At 43.5% G+C, this 13640-nt stretch overlaps 1 protein-coding gene across 1 annotated transcript in view; it reads left to right on the top strand.

Moving 5' to 3' along the window:
- GABBR2 (gamma-aminobutyric acid type B receptor subunit 2) overlaps positions 1-13640 on the top strand; it is a 926530-nt gene that overhangs the window by 19701 nt on the left and 893189 nt on the right. The window lies entirely within an intron of this gene.

The following is a 13640-nucleotide window of genomic DNA, read 5'->3' as shown; positions in this document are numbered from 1 at the left end:
ATCGAGTGACCACGGAGGTTGAAGTGTTCTCCAACTGGTTTTTGACTGTTATAATTTTTGACGTCTGACTTGTGTCCATTTAGTCTTTTGCGTAGAGACTGTCCTGTTTGGCCAATGTGCATGGCAGAGGGGCATTGCAAAAACCAGTTGGAGAACACTTCAACCTCCCTGGTCACTCGATTACAGATCTCAAAGTCACAATACACCAACAAAAAAAACTCCAAAAACAGACTCCAGCAAGAAACTGCAGAATTGGAATTAATTTGCAAACTGGACACCATTAAATTAGGCTTGAATAAAGACTGGGAGTGCATGGGTCATTACACAAAGTAAAACCTATTTCCCCATGCTAATTATTATTATTTTTCCCTTACTGTTACTCACACCTTCTTGTCAACAGTTGGAAATGGGTCATCCTGATTATCACTACAAAAGTTTCTTTTTCTCCTGCTGATAATAGCCCACTTCAACAGATTACTCTCATTATAGTCGGTATGGCAACACCTATTTTTTCATGTCCTCTGTGTTTATATATCTTCCTACTATATTTTCCACTGCATGCATCTGATGAAGTGAGTTTTAGTCCATGAAAGCTATGCTCAAATAAATTTGTTAGTCTCTAAAGTGCCACAAGTACTCCTCGTTCTTTATGCGTGCATGTGACATCACACAGAAGAAATGCTAAGAGTGACTAATTTCCTAAGGCTGGAAATTAGCTCCAGCAAAAATGTAGTGATTATCCCTCAAGAAAAATACGCAAATTTTTTGCTCAAACCAGCTAAAAATTTTGGAGAATGTTGGTTCAAAACTGAGTAGCCTAATTGGTCTTTAGTTTAAATTTATTTGAAAATTAGCACAATTCCAAAAATTAGCATATTTGACTTTCAAATTTGAGAAGTAGATTTAGGAAGCACATACAGTGAATCATTTGTTAGATTAGGATTTGATAGTTGCTCATGACTGTGGGAAAAAATTATCTGTGTGTAGCAAGTTCAGTTCAGAAAATTCTCTTGAAAGATGTGACTAAGGTAAAACATATGCTTTACAGGTGTTTTATGTATTATGAGCAAATATTCCAACTCCTGATGGGTAAATCTATGTGTTCAGCTATCTGGATGGCACCTATGGCTAGTTAATTCAGCAAACTGAAAAGTTGTGGACATCTGTTTTGATACACAGATAATAGTATTAATTTTATCAGCAAACATCTATGAAGATCTGAAAGAGGAAAGTAAGTTCTGGTTAGGTGACTAACTATTCCTGGCAGGAAACACATTTTATTGGAAGTTGACAACTATGTCAAAATAAAACCAGTAAAACCAGTCAATTCTGGAAAAGAAAAATAATTAAAGTGAAATTGTGGCCAGAAAAGCGGCTATGTGACCACGATACCTCTGAATCCCCAGATTTGCCCCCACTGCATATTCAGTCATATATGCTTACAGTAATGAAAACAAAAATTTTGCGACCTTTTATTCCTGTTTGCAACTGCAGAGATTAATTCTTTTCTGACTAATGCATCAGCAGCAGAATGTTAACTAAGATCCAATTGTAAAATCTTTATTTGTGGTGATGATGAATGAGATTAGGGTGACCAGACAGCAAATGTGAAAAATAGGGACGGGGTGGGGGTAATAGTAGCCTATATAAGAAAAAGACCCAAAAATTGGGACTGTCCCTATAAAATTGGGACATCTGGTCACCCTAAATGAGATGGAAAAAATGTAGTTTGCAGGGCTAGGGTAGGAGGGAATACACCACCACCTTTTCCTTGCAAAATGATTAAATGTGATATAGAGTAACGGAGAGACAATAAATATGGGAATTCCATTATTCTATTTGTATAGGCACTTATCAGAGCAGAACTTGTCTTTAAGGACAAAGGGACAAGTGAAGGTGACCTCCCAGAGTGTTTCTTGGATTTGTTTCAGTACAGTGCTTCTTGGTGGAAGTGTCAGTTACATTTGCTGAAACAGTTTTCAGTACCAGAATCCACTGCTGAAAACCATTTTCAGAAAAGGATTTTTTAGTGTAATGAAGAGCAACAAAGATTTGAAAAAATTATTGTAAACAGTCATATTTGTTCTCTCAGTTCAACAGAGCTATAGGTTGTAATACATAGGTACAACACAAGATTGACACTGGGCAATTTTAATCTATTAAACAGACACATCACCTGTTACAAATTTCAAGTGTTATGTGCTGAAGTCAAAACAGCAGCACTTCTTTTTCAGCCCTAAATGATGGGGAGCAAGGTGCCTCCATGTCATTGTATATTTCTTTCTTAAACAGAAGGTGGTTATTAAAGCAAACAACTAAGCTCACAGACACAGACTTCCACACAGCTCAAATTCCAGCATTATCTTCCTTCTTCACCAGGCATCATGCCACATCCTTAGGACAAGAGTGTGAGTTTAGGTACAGCCCTGAGCAAGTTATGGTGCATACAGTGCTCCAAATGAGAAGTAGCTCTGAGAGGCATTGTGAGTCCAGATACACATAAGAGTTACAATTCCTCTTTTGCTTGCCCCTCACTTATGGGGGTAGTAGTTTTTACTACTGGCTCATGCCGGTAGTAAACTGCTACCTATTTCACATTGTTGCAGTTATTCTGGTCAGCTACTAGCCTCGTTTACTCCAAAATACTTGGACCTAAGGTCTGAGTAGCCTACGTACAGATGTATGTGTGTGTTCTTACTCATTCTTACTTTCTTGCACAGTAGGATAATATGAGTTGCAATGTAGCTGTTGGAATGCTACTGGGGCAATGCAGGTATATTCAGTTTTCTGCAAAATTTAGTGCTAATGAGCTGGTTCTTCTGAAATCAGGTGTGATATGTTGCAGAAAACATGAGGTCATACTGGTCAGGGGTGGCTCTAGGTATTTTGCCGCCCCAAGCACGACAGCATGTTGCAGGGGGTGCTCTGCCGGTCGCCGGTCCCGCGGAACCAGCGGACCCTCTGCAGGCACACCTGTGGGAGGTCCACTGGAGTCGTGGGACCAGCAGACCCTCCACAGGCATGCCGCCGAAGGCTGCCTGTCTGCCGCCCTCCCAACGACCGGCAGAGCGCCCCCCGTGGCATGCTGCCCCAAGCACGCGCTTGGCGTGCTGGGGCCTGGAGCCGCCCCTGATACTGGTGAATCATTTTGTCCCTCTTTCTGCCAATAGTGGTGTAGTAGGAAGCAGGGCCGGCTCTAGGTTTTTTGCTGCCTCAAACAAAAAAAAAATTGACTGCCCCGCATCCCAGTCCTGGGCTCTGCCCTATACCCCCCTGCTGCCCCAGTCCCGGGCTCTCCCCCCCCCTACATCCCCTGCCACCCCAGCGCTGGGCTTCCCCCTTTCCCCCTAACCAGTGCCCACCCCCACCCCCATGCCCACCAACACCTGCTCCCCTTTCCCCACCAGTCACTCACACCTCCCGCCGCCCGCAGCCTGGGTCCCCCCTGCCACCTGCACCCTCCTTCACCGCAGCCCTGGGTACTGGTAACTCGCTCCCAGGCAGTCATATTCCCAGCAAGATATTTAGGTGTCACAAAACACGACACGATTGTTCTAAGTTTAGAGCACTGCAGTAAAATGGAAACAATTTCCGTGTGTCGAATTGGAAGGATACCCGATGCAGATATAGAACTGTACCCTCCATAAATGAACGGAAAAGGTGAGGTGCTTTATTCTTTCCACTCTTTTCTACTATGGGAATTCCATAGCCAAATATCACTTGAGTATATACACTAAAAAAAACAAACAAAAAGGCAATCGTGCTGTTGAAAATAATTACCAGGCCTAAACACTGGAAAAGCATTTTCTGCTCAACTGTATCCACTTTTCTAAAAGCAATTAAGTGGACCAGTATATGTGATTGGGAGAATAAGTACAGCTTGCCCAAACTTGAGCTGAAGCCACTCCTGAATTTTGAGTGTCAAATCTGGAAGCCAGATGGCTGCCGGGGGTTAGTGTGATGTGGGTAGGGGGAAGGCGCGCTGTGGCTTCCGTAGAGGCAGCCTGCTAACGTTGCAGCATGTTCAGCAGCGTCTGGAGCTGCAAAAGAGCCAGACATCTAAGGTCTGAGTGGCAGAGAAGGGCTGCTGGGTCTTGGAGAATGGACAGTGCGCGATCGGGGGGCATCAGAGACGAAGAGCGGGGGGGAGTGTGGCGTGCGAGGGTGACACGGGGGGACATTCAATGGACATGGACAGCATTGTCGTGCAATGATCCCCAGGGGGTTTGTCAAGTCGACAGATAGCGGTGAGGGTCTGGGGACTATCGGGAGGTCGGTGCTCAGAGGGGGCATTAGGACAGTAGAAGGGAGACTTAGATAGATGTGGTCCTAAGGGCACGATTTAGGGGCAGAGGTCCGGGAGGCGTGTTCGCCTATCCGGGACAGGGAGCAGGAGGAATTGGGTTGCCTTTATCGGGGGCAGTCGCAAGGGAAAGGATATAGGCTGCAAGTGGGGCCTCCCCCCTGAGTTCCTGTTATTCCTGAATGTCTTATTACATTACACGGACTACCCCACCACTCACAGCACTACACAGCACACGCGCTATTACGAATTCCCCCTTCACTCACATATTGTGGGTGGCCTAGGACTGCTGGGAAATGTAGTTCTTTCCCTGCTCCAGGGCTTGCTCCATAGGCAGGGAGCTAACCAAGGAACTACAGCTCCCAGAGCCCCCTGTTGGTTCTCAGCTCCCCAGCGGCCCCTGCAAATTGGCTGCCCCAGCCAGGTGCTTGCTTTGCTGGTTCCTAGAGCTACCCCGGTAGGAAGAGGGCCTGAGGCATAAGCCCTTGTGCTAGAGGCCTGGAATGAGGTCTGAACTAAAGTAGTGGTCAAAACTATGCTGATATGAAGCAAACTCAGGTTATGAAGAAGAGACAGGCCCTGCTCACAGAATTTGGCAAGCACAGGGCTGATATTGCAAAAACATATATTCCTAAGAGGTGCTGGGCACAGAGCACTCATGCAGGCACATTCCAGAGGGACGGTACCAGAACACCTCGATACCAGCACATTCTCCAAAGATAACAGGAACACACTGACCCAATCTTCGGTCAGCCGAGGTGGGAATGGAAAGTTCCACCATTCACTGAGCTGCATCCATTGTGACGGGCATACATGTGCTAGTATAACTGTAGACATTGATTCAGGGAGCTAGGACCGTGCTTGGTTGACAATAAACCTGGCTTGGTGCCTTAGTATCTTAGCCGATCTTGTGGTCATTGGGCGGTTCACTCGAGATCTGCTGTGCCAGCTGCCTGCACAGCACTGGGACAGCACACAGGGGGCACACACACAAGCAGCCTAACATCTGACCACGTTGATGGCCTAGCTGAAAAGACCTGATGATAGCACAGGCCAAGAAGAGTGAAGATTTGAATGAAGACCAGTTTTGTATATATGTGGGGTAAGATCATACCCCCAATATTTGAGCACGCAAATTTCAATCCTTTTGCACAAAAGAGAGACCCAGTTTCCTGCCTCATAATTTTTAAGCCAGTTATAAATTTGGGGGGCCTGATTCATAATTTTTGAATGCCTGGAGTTAGCAATATTGAATTAACCCTGGTAAAGAGGTTCTACCTCAAGGCCTATGCACAAATTAATCCCACTTAAGCTGTGTAAAAAAGTTGTTAAGTATGACTTAAGTGGCATATTGGCCTTGTGCCAGCCCTCTACTCAAGGGTTAAATTTCCCCCAAGTTTTAAAAACTGTTTTTTTTATAATCAGATTATAGAATCATTGGGATAAGAGCTGGGAAATACCGATTGCATCATTATATCTATTCCCCTGCTAATGCAGGATTGATCCATCCTTGCATACTCGGTAGTGGTCTCACCAGAGAATGTTCTAAATTACTCAGTGGGGGGGGTTCCAATAATTTTGTGCTGGATTTGGGCCTAGCTCTATGCAGTCAGGCAAGGACATAAAGAGGAGTAAATCCCTTCTTCTCCCTGCCCTGTGTGCTTCCTCGTACTGCCTCACTTCATCGGAGCTGCTGGGGAAGAGCGGGGCTGGGCACTCAGTACTCTCCATTCACCCTGTGCTTGAGCCTGGGGGAAGTGGGCTGTGCTCTTCCCAGCACAGGTCAGAACTAGGGCTGCCAATTTTCTATTTGCAACTTTTTACTCCATCCCTGCTCACTTCATCCTCCCCTCTCTCTGTCACTCGCTCTTTCTACCCTTGCCCACTTGTTCATTTTCACCAGGCTGGCTCAGGGGACTGGGGTGTGGAAGGGGGTGAGGGCTCTGGCTAGGGGTGCGGGTTCCAGAGTGGGGCCAGAAATGAAGAGTTCAGAGTGTGGGGGAGGTGGGGCTCCAAGCTGAGGCAGTGGGTTGGGATGTGAGAGGGGGGTGAGGGCTCTGGCTGGGGATGCAGGCTTTGGGATGGGACCAGGGCTGAGGGATGTGGGATGCACGAGGAGGCTCTGGGCTGGGGCTGAGGGGTTCGGAGTGCTGGAGGAGGCTCTGGGCTGGGGCAGAGGGTTGTGGTGTGGGGGGAGTATGAAGCTCTGGCTGGGGGTGTGGGCTCTGGGGTGGGGCTGGGGATGAGGGGTTTGGGGTGCAGAAGAGTGCTCTGGGCTGAGATTGAGGGGTTCAGAGGATGGGAGGGGGATCAGGGCTAGGGCAGGGGGTTGGGGCACAAGGGGGCTCAGGGGTGCAGGCTCCGGGTGGCACTTACCTCAAAAAGCTCCCAGAAGCAGCCAGCATGTCCCCCGCTTCAGCTCCTATGGGGAGGAGTGGCCAGGCGGCTCTGTGCACTGCCCCATCCGCAGGCACCGCCCCCTCAGGGGGTGACGTTTGGGGCAGGGGCAGCATGCGGAGCCTCCTGGCTGCTCCTATGTGTAGGAGGCAGAGCAAGGAGATGCTGACTGCTTCCCGGGAGCCACGCAGCACAGAGTCTAGCAGGGAGCCTGCTCTGCTGTGTTGCACTGCCATCGGATAGTCAACGACGCTGTTAGATGTGCTGACCAAAGCTGCCAGGATCCCTTTTTGACTAGGTGTTCTGGTCAAAAACTGGACATTTGGTTACCTTAACCAGGACAAGAGAGTTGGTGCAAGGGTCAGTATGAAGTAACTGTCTACTGGTCAGCTCCAGCAGTAAACTGAAACACAGTTCGTTCCCTGGGCTCCTCCTGGGTCAGTGCAGCTATGCCTTACCCCTGTACTCAGGGATAGCTGTTAAAATGCTATCTAGCGTTTTATCACTTCCAGCTGAGGTTTAAATTTAACATAATTTTATTTAAAGCATATTCTGTACATTGGGACATCCAATGTACAAAATGCAATTACCATAAATTAGGATGTTTACAATTAGAGATGGATAGGGATTTTTTGATGAATGGTGTTTTGTTTTGGTTTTTTTTTGGTCAGAAAATGCCAATTCATTCAAATGAAAACTCTTTGTGGGTAAGAGTTGGTTTAGAGAGATTTATTGAAAAAAGTTTTGAAATTGTCAAAATGTTTTCTCTCAGCATTTTCAAAATGAAAAATTCTGGTTTCTCATTTTTGTTTAGAAATTTAATTATAGTATTTTGTTTACAATTAAATATGGTTGAAATAAAAAATTAAATGTTTTTTAAGTCATCCAAATGAAAGATTTTGACCGAGCCAACCAGATTTTTTTTTTTTTGGTTCATGCACATTTTCAAGATTTAGATTTTTTTGTCCCAACTTGGAATGGGAATATTTTTTGGAATCTCCAAAACATTTTGCAGGATGGCAAAAATCTTTTCCACACAGATCTATTTATAATTATAGTGACTTCCCTGAAAATCTGCCAATTTTCCTTTAGATAAATAGGTATGATTACTCAGGGTTTATAACTTCTTTATACTTATTATGGGTGTTCCTTAAGACTACTGCAAATGCCAAAGTAAAATTATTTAGATATCTAAGATATTATCCAAAGCAATCATCAGGATTTAAGGGTGAATATTGTAGGAGAGAAGGTCAAACCTGCATTCCTTGTACATGCAAAATTCGCATTTTTAACAGAAGTTTTGGGTGTGCAGGGAGAAGATTCATAGATTCTAGGGACCTCGAGAGGTCATCGAGTCCAGTCCCTTGCCCTCATGGCAGGATCAAATGCTGTCTAGACCATCCCTGATAAACATTTATCTAACCTACTCTTAAATATATCCAGAGATGGAGATTCCACAACCTTCCTAGGCAGTTTATTCCAGTGTTTAACCACCCTGACAGTTAGGAACTTTTTCCTAATGTCCAACCTAAACCTCCCTTGCTGCGGTTTAAGCCCATTGCTTCTTGTTCTATCCTTAGAGGCTAAGATGAACAAGTTTTCTCCCTCCTCCTTATGACACCCTTTTAGATACCTGTCCCCTCTCAGTTTTCTTTTTTCTAAACTAAACAAACCCCAATTCTTTCAGCCTTCCTTTACAGGTCATGTTCTCTAGACCTTTAATCATTTTTGTTGCTCTTCTCTGTACCCTCTCCAATTTTTCCATATCTTTATAGAATCAGAATAGAATAGAATCAGGCCCAAGATGTGCAACTGTGATTGAGCTATTTTATTCCTTTCTGGAAGCATATAAGATATTATCAATGTACAACGCTATATATTCTCTGTTTGGTTCATATAATGTAATTTGAAACAACAACTGATAGCTAAATTATACAAAATAAACCGAAGCAATATTGCATACGTGAGAGCATGAAGAGGCACTGAAAATAATATTTCAATATACTAGCATTTTGATCAACTAATAGAATATCAGATTTTAAAAGAATGACTATACTTATTTGTTTATAGCTTTGTCAACTATGGATGATTATTTCTGCTAAAGAAACGTCTGAAATGACACATGTTTAAAATTAGACTTGGCAGTGCAATTTGCCTAAAGATTATTCTTGTGAAGTATTGATTCACAGCACTGCTGTGAGCAGGATTACTGTCCAAATTGGAAAAGCCAGCCTTGGAGAGCTCTTTATCCTTTAATAACAATTAGCTCCTTTCTCAGAGGGACATAACTGACCAAGGTAAAAGAAAGCTGCAAAATGTCTGGCAGAGAGAGAAGTTGAGGCCTGTTCTCTCTAGGGATGAATGCTCCAAGGGGAGACAGGAAGACAGAGAGAGAGACTAGGAAAGATGGTTTTCTGGAAATGGAGGAGGAAGATTCTGGTAATTTACATGCTGCTAATAATCAGATGTTCTGAAGAACGTGATCGTACGCGCCTATCTATTCTTGGGCTTTTACCGGTCAGTTGCATAACAGGCCAGAGAAATCTAACAGCAGGAGTGTTACCTGCTATTCATTTAGCCTTGGAACATTTATACAGGCATTCATGGATTTTGAAGAACTATGAACTCCAGGTAACATTAAAGGATTCTCAGGTAAATGGATGTGGTAATGTTTACAGGGTTTTATGTTAAATAGTGTGTGATCACATACTTTTAAGCTCTCGACTGCATGTTCAATTGCCCATGTGTTGGGAATTCTCCCCTCACAGCAAGGCAGCTTCAGTCACTGATAAATGTGTTTGTTGTGTTTTGTTTTTCTTTTCTCCACTACCATTTGGCTCTCTGCCTCAGCTTGGCCTGTTGGATGGAGGCTTGAGGCTCTGCCTCCAATCCCAGGAGCTGGCAGCATTACATTAGTGAGCTAGGGAAGTCATACATCCAGTGCTGTACTCAGCACTCTGGAAGGAACTTGGCAGCAGTACTTCTCCTGCTTGCTATGGTACCTGCAGGATATTCCCTCCCCACTCGTTGAGCCTTGCTGAATAGTCCTTTCTCTCTGGATTATCTGTGTAACTCTGTGCTTTTTTCCCCTGCTTTCTCTGGAGGTCACTCCACAGATCAACAGTTACCATAGGGAAAGTAGTTCTTAGAGAAGGAAGAAGAGGCAGATGCGCTGTGTGTCTGTCACAAAGGAAGGCAGTCAGTGCATGAGGCCTTGTTGGGTAAGGGTAGCTTGCTAGACCACGTAACCAGCGACGGAGAGATGTACAAGAGCTGGAGGTTCTGAGGAATTAAGTGTAAAGACATTTGAAGGGACACTTGTAGTTGTAATACTTCAAAATTTGATTCATCCCAAATATTTGAATCCCATCTCTCATTTGCAAGATCATGAAGGTGTCAGGGGAGAGACCCCCCCTAAGCAGACAAAGGTGAAATTAAAGCACTGATTTATGTTGGAAGTTAAAATTACATTCCGATTCGAGAGAGAGCATTTTTAATCAAATGAAAGAAAGACACTCTCACACTCTGTAGCCTAGTGGTTTAGGGCACTGTTGTGGGAGATAAGGTTCAGATCTCTGCTCTGCCTGATGCAGAGTAATATGGGATGAAAAACTCTGCTCCAAATCAGGGAAAGAGGGACTTGAAATTGAATTGTTCACACCAGTGCCCTAGCCACACATGTCCCCTCCCTGAATCAAAAAGCTCTACTTTCAATCTGAAAATGAACATTTTGACACACAATTCCATTTTTGCAAAAATGTTCAAAAGGTTTTGGTTTCATTCCACTTTAGCAGGAAACCAAATTTCTAATGTTGTTGCAAAACAGAATTGTCATAATCTGAACAGCGCTATCTAACTCTGTGACCCATATTTTGTGGTGCTGCGTGGCCATTTTGCACCACCTTGCCAGCTGATTCTATCTCTAAAGCTTGCGTAGCCAGCCACAGGAGGATCATCCTGCCTAGTGTAAAGGGATTTCTTCTGTGGCATAGAGATAGCGTAGACTCTCTTACACTCCCATTTCTTCTTCCTCTCTTCCTGCTGCCAGCAAAGGGGGAGAGAATAGCTGGAAAAGGGAGATTGATGTCTCACTGATCCCCAGATGCTGTACTGCTTCTCGGGTTTGTTTAGCTTAACTAAGAGTAATTCATGGGCTCTTCTAATTTATGCTGGTGGTCCACACAGAGGACTGCTCCTCACACAGTCAGCCCAGGATTGGGGGAGTGCAAAGGTCACCTGAACTATGTTGTATGCTCCTGGGCTTTAGCTGAGGATCTCGGTCTATTTGTCAAGTTATTGTATGTAAGGTACACAGCATTGCATATAAATAAAAAAAGTTAATTGATCAATCAAATATTTTCTCTGTCAACTTCTGTTTCTGTCCACACAGATCAGCTTATATAGTGAAACAATTATAGTAGAAACAAAATTCTTCATATTAGTCAAACCAGAACCTAGCAATGAAAGAGGTGCATAAAAGTTTTGCAGTTAACACTAAGGCCCTAAGCCTGAAAATAACTCCCTGGGCATGAATTGCTGTGTCTATATGGAACCCTCATGAAGTCAGTTGAGCACCAGTTCAACAGTGCAATGTAATGCAACAGTCCACTCAAATGCAATCACGTTCCAAATTGGGACATAACTGATTTAGTATTTTCTAACCTACCAGTCATAGGCTGAAAATGCAATAGAAACATGTTAAAGTACATTTTTACCCCTCAATATATTGTTTATTTTCTAAGAAGTCTACCAAATATCAAATCAAACAAATAATTGTTTATTTATAGCTTTCCATATCTATCTATCTATCTGTAAGATAGGCAGAGTGTGTCATACCAATAATGATCATACTGTACTTGTGATGAAAGGTATTCTGTTATCCTTTGTTAAGGTTTCAAAATATTATTTCTGAGACAATTTCTAATGTAACAGCAACTGTCTATTTGGTTCACCAGCACTGTAGTATAATTTTCAAGTGCTTAATTTAAAACTAACACGATGCCTTATACCACACCATTGCCTTATATTTTAGCTATGTGTTTAAACAGTAACAGAACTTAAATCAATTCTGTACACATAAATTTCCATTGCTAAAATTAAACAGGACAAATTTATTTAACTGTTCTAGTTATTCATTTTCCCACAACCTTAACTGGAAATGAAATTGGCAGAATGTGACCTTGGTAAACTAATATATTTTAGAATATTAGAGTAACAGGATGAAGATACAATTTTTTAAGCTGGTGTGTGAATTAAGTATGTGAATTCAGTGCTGGTGCCAGGTATTTGCATAAAAGCCCTGGTAAATGAAGTCCTCTGTGTACCTGTAAGGCAGCAGAGAGGTAAGCTTTCCATACACTCATCAGCAGGCTTCAACTCTAATCTGTGCTCTTGGCACAGTTCAGCCTCCATGGTCATGGAAATCCTGGCCTTTCTGATGAATCTGCCAAAGTATGGTCATGACTTTGTGCTATGGGAGCTGGAATGGAGAGCCACCAAACACTTTTCATATAGAGCAACCTTAATTCTCATTCCTTGTGTTTCCATTATGTTAGTCTCTAATTTCATGAATGCATGCTGTTTTTCCACATGGATGGTCATCAAGTTTTGAATTGGGTAACTCTGGATCCACAGCATAGACCTCTACTATATGAGTGAAATGAGCAACTGGTTACACAGTTTGGCTGCTGTTCTCTAGGTGAATTAACCTCTAGAGGAGGACATAAAACACAGTGAGTTACATAATTATTTGTGAGGCAGCAGTGGAATGTGGAGCATCAGGATTTCTGGTTTCTATTCCTGTCTCTGTGAGTAGAGTACGGTCTGGTGGTTAGAGTAGTGGTTATCCATATGATAGCTAGGCACATAGATTTGGTACATTCTGAAAGACAGTATGATTGAGTGAATGAAAGTTGACTGTGTCATATTAGTGTTCTAGGCTCTGTTCTGAGCTCTGCCTGAAGTGACCTTGTGCAACCTGTCAGTTATTCAGCTACCTCTCTCCTGGGGTGGAGATGCCAGACCTTGATTAGTCATTAGTACTGTGAGCTGCACTATTCACAGAATTCATCAGAAGAGATGAGGCCACAACCCAATGTTTCCTGGTTCCCAGTCCGGCCCATGTTTCTCTAAACCAGAGGGGTATTTTGAGGCAAAATGTCTCTTTCTCTCTTGATTTTAACTGAGAGGATGGCAGATGTAATCAGACTGTCAAACGTGTGAGTGTCTCTGGAGGCTTTCTTCTACATTAGTGGCATTTGCAGGTTCTCCGACAAACCTCCCAAGCTTTCAGAGTTAGCTGGTAGATAGATTCTTACATGCCTGGCCCCAAATCATTATATTCTACTGGTGGACAAGGGACATTATTTTGGCTCCTCCAAATTCCTACTTTATTCTCATCTAGGCTTCCATGATGTCTTGGGAGTTAAAAACTATTTTTCTTTGAACACAGACTGTGAACTCAATCACCTTGCGTCTTGTGTTATGTTTTGGCTAGCAGAGATATTGACAGCAGACATTTATATGGTACAACTGGAAGGGTGGTTTAAACATATGGTATACTCAGTGTTATTGTTGGGTAGCTTTTGTGCCATTCCAAGGTGCCACTTTTTCCTTTGATTGTATAGGGATGTTTGAGTCCATCATTATGCGTACATGCTTTGCCTGTGGCAAATTGCTGCCCTAAAACACAACCTCCTGGCTGGATGTGGCATTGCAGAACTCATATCTCAGTTTCCTCCTGTCATAAACAAATAGTAGGAGTTAATAGAACTGAAGTACTTTATATCTCTTTTGACTGTAAAGGGTTAACAAGTTCAGTAGGCCTGGCTGTCACCTGACCAGAGGACCAATCAGGGGACAGGATACTTTCAAATCTTGAGGGAGGGAAGTTTCTGTGTGTGCTGTTAGAATTTGGTTGTTGTTCACTCTGGGGGCTCAG

Source organism: Chelonoidis abingdonii, chromosome 2 (genome assembly GCF_003597395.2).
Source record: "Chelonoidis abingdonii isolate Lonesome George chromosome 2, CheloAbing_2.0, whole genome shotgun sequence".
Taxonomy (NCBI): Eukaryota; Metazoa; Chordata; order Testudines; family Testudinidae; genus Chelonoidis; species Chelonoidis abingdonii.
This window is presented reverse-complemented; position numbering and strand designations above follow the sequence as displayed.